This window comes from Aegilops tauschii, chromosome 3 (assembly GCF_002575655.3).
Source record: "Aegilops tauschii subsp. strangulata cultivar AL8/78 chromosome 3, Aet v6.0, whole genome shotgun sequence".
Lineage (NCBI taxonomy): Eukaryota > Viridiplantae > Streptophyta > Magnoliopsida > Poales > Poaceae > Aegilops > Aegilops tauschii.
Window position 1 is genome coordinate 247,248,877 of NC_053037.3, and position 4,167 is coordinate 247,253,043.

The window sequence follows — 4,167 nt, forward strand, 5'->3', positions numbered from 1 at the left end:
GAGGAGGCAAAAGCTTGCCTCGCTCATTAATTAGAGAGAATTCCTTATTTAACACTGTCTTAAAATTTATTGTCTTATTTGGCACTGAATTTTTTTCCTTACTTATTTAACACCAACACTAAATTTCCTTTATGACACTTCAATTTTAAGCCCTAACGGTGTTAAATGACATCTGAAAGGACCTATTTGCCCCTCGTGTGGTATGTGACCTCTCGTCGTGTGTGTGTCTCATATGTATGCGAGTTTCTCCTTGTTGGGTTTACGCGTGATTTCTTTCTTGTATTTATAGTCTGAGGGATAGCCAACTCAGCTTATGTTGTCTCAACATAGCCGGTCTCAAGCCCGGGTAAAGAAGGAGGGTTGTGATAGGCTTGGCAAGCCAACGTAAAAAACTCAGCCACTCTTATGGAGATGAAACCCAAAAGATTTTCGTTGGTACGTAACCCTCTCAGCGATGCGCCACATCGAAACTCGGGTGTGGTGTCAAATGGGCAAGGGACGGGCCGTCACCCCCTTGGTTCGTGCCATATCTTGATCTAGATACGATGGCAAGTGAGCAAGGATCGGGTCGTTGCATCCTTATTGATGTGCTACATCGGTGCCCGGATGTAGTGCAAAATGAGCAAGGGTCTTCGCATTTGACTCGACAGTGCAAAGGGTAAGGAAGCTAGCCGAGCCTAAGAGGATTCGCTCAAGTAGCTGGAACGCAGGGTCTCTGACAGGGAAGCTTCGGGAGCTAGTTGATGCAGCGGTGAGGAGAAGTGTTGATATCCTTTGCGTCCAAGAAACCAAATGGAGGGGACAGAAGGAGAAGGAGGTAGAGGATACGGGCTTCAAGCCGTGGTACACGGGGACGGCTGCAAATAGAAATGACGTAGGCATCTTGATCAACAAGAGCCTCAAGTATGGAGTGGTAGATGTTAAGAGATGTGGGGACCGGATTATCCTGGTCAAGCTGGTAGTTGAGGGTTTAGTTCTCAATGTTATCAGCGCGTATGCCCTGCAAGTAGGGCACAACAAGAACACCAAGAGGGAGTTCTGTGAAGGCCTGAAGGACATGGTTAGGAGTGTATCGATTGGCGAGAAGCTATTCATAGGAGGAGACCTCGATGATCACGTGGGTACATCTAACACAGGTTTTGAAGGGGTGCATGGGGCTTTGGCTATGGCATCAAGAATTAAGGAGAAGATGTCTTAAGCTTTGCTCTAGTCTAGGACATGATTGTAGCTAACACCCTCTTTAGAAAGAGAGAATCACATCTGTGACTTTTAGTAGTGGCCAACACTCTAGTCAGATTGATTTCATCCTCTCGAGAAGAGAAGATAGGCGTCCGTGCCTAGATTGTAAGGCGATACTCGGAGAGTGTTGTCCCTCAGCATAAGCTGGTGGTTGATGACTTACGCTTTCGGATTCGTGTCCACCTGGATAAGCGTGCCAAAGTCGCTAGAACGAAGTGGTGAAAGCTCAAGGGGGAGGTAGCTCAGATGTTCAAGCAGAGGGTCATCAGGGAGGGCCCTTGGGAGGAAGGAGGGGATGCGAACAATGTGTGGATGAAGATGGCGACTTGCATTCATAAGGTGGCCTCTAAGATGTTTGGAGTATCCAGGGGAAGGAGAAGCGAAGATAAGGATACCTTGTGATGGAATGATGTCCAGAAGGCGATTAAAGAGAAGAAAAATTGTTTCAGATGCCTATACCTGAATAAGAGTGTAGACAACATAGAGGAGTACAAGATGACGAAGAAGGCCGCAAAGCGAGCTGTCAGTGAAGCAAGGGGTCGAATGTATGAGGACCTCTACCAACAGTTAGACACGAAGGAAGGCGAAAGGGACATCTATAGGATGGCCAATATCTGAGAGAGGAAGATAAGGGATATTGGCCAAGTCAAATGCATTAAGGACGGAGCAGACCAACTTCTGGTGAAGGACGAGGAGATTAAGCATAGATGACGGGAGTACTTTGACAACCTGTTCAATGGGGAGAATGAGAGTTCTATCATTGAACTGGACGACTCCTTTGACGAGACCAGCATGCGTTCTGTGCGGCGAATCCAAGAGTCCGAGGTCAAGGAGGCTTTAAAAAGATGAAAGGAGGCAAGGCAATGGGCCCTGATTGTATCCCCATTGAGGTGTAGAAAGGCCTCAGGGACATAGCGATGGTATGGCAACCAAGCTTTTTAGCCTCATTTTTCGGGCAAACAAGATGCCAGAAGAATGGAGACCGGGTATATTAGTACCAATCTTCAAGAATAAGGGGGGTGTTCAGAGTTGTACTAATTACCATGGAATTAAGCAGATGAGCCATACAATGAAGCTATGGGAGATAGTCATTGAGCACCGCTTAAGAAGAATGACAAGCGTGACCAAAAGTCGGTTTGGTTTCATGCATGAGAGGCCGACCATGGAAGACATTTTCTTGATACGACAACTTATGAAGAGATACAGGGAGCAAATGGATTTGCATATGGTGTTCATTGACTTGGAGAAGGCCTATAAGATATCACAGAATGTCATGTGGTGGGTTTTGAAGAAACACAAAGTCCCAGCAAAATACTTTACAACATGTACAATGATATTGTGACAAGTGTTCGAACAAGTGATGTCGACACTGCTGACTTCCCGATTAAGATAGGACTGCATCAGGGGTCAGCTTTGAGCCCTTATCTTTTTGCCTTGGTGATGGATGAGGTCACAAGGGATATACAAGAAGATATCCCATAGTGTATGCTCTTTGTGGATGTTGTGGTGCTAGTTGACGATAGTCGGACGGTCGTAAACAGGAAGTTAGAGTTATGGAGATAAACCTTGAAATTGAAAGGGTTTAGGCTTAGTAGAACTAAAACCGAGTACATGATGTGTTGTTTTAGTACTACTAGGTGTGAAGAGGAGGTTAGTCTTGATGGGCAGGGCGGGTGCCTCATAAGGACACCTTTCGATATTTAGGGTCATTGTTGCAGGAGGATGGTGAAGGAAATATGCCCTAGAGGCAATAATAAAGTTGTTATTTATATTTCCTTATATCATGATAAATGTTTATTATTCATGCTAGAATTGTATTAACCGGAAACTTGATACATGTGTGAATACGTAGACAAAATAGAGTGTCCCTAGTATGCCTCTACTTGACTAGCTTGTTTATCAAAGATGGTTATGTTTCCTAGCCATAGACATGTGTTGTCATTTGATGAACGGGATCACATCATTAGAGAATGATGTGATGGACAAGACCCATCCGCTACCTTAGCACTATGATCGTTTAGTTTATTGCTATTGCTTTCTTCATGACTTATACATGTTCCTCTGACTATGAGATTATGCAGCTCCCGAATACCGGAGGAGCACTTAGTGTGCTATCAAACGTCATAACGTAACCGGGTGATTATAAAGATGCTCTACAAGTGTCTCCGATGGTGTTTGTTGAGTTGGCATAGATCGAGATTAGGATTTGTCACTCCGATTGTTGGAGAGGTATCTCTGGGCCCTCTCGGTAATGCACATCACAATAAGCCTTGCAAGCAATGTGACTGATGAGTTAGTTGCGGGATGATGCATTACGGAACGAGTAAAGAGACTTGCCGATAACGAGATTGAACTAGGTATGGTGATACCGACGATCGAATCTCGGGCAAGTAACACACCGATGACAAAGGGAACAACGTATGTTGTTATGCGGTTTGACCGATAAAGATCTTCGTAGAATATGTAGGAGCCAATATGAGCATCCAGGTTCCGCTATTGGTTATTGACCGGAGATGTGTTTGGGTCATTTCTACATAGTTCTCGAAACCGTAGGGTCCGCCTGCTTAACGTTCGATGACGATTTGTATTATGAGTTATGTGATTTGATGTACCGAAGGTTGTTCGGAGTCCCGTATGAGATTACGGACATGACGAGGAGTCTCGAAATGGTCGATACGTAAAGATCAATATATTGGAAGGCTATATTCGGACATCGGAAAGGTTCCGAGTGATTCGGGTATTTTTCGGAGTACCGGAGAGTTACGGGAATTCATCGGGGAGTTAATGGGCCTTAATGGGCTTTCGTGGAAGAGAGGAGGAGGCGGCCAAGTGGGAGGCGCGCCCCCCAAGCCCAATCCGAATTGGGGAGGGGGCCGGCCCCCCTTTCCTTCTCTCCCTCTTCCCTTCCTCCCCCCTCCTAGTTGGACT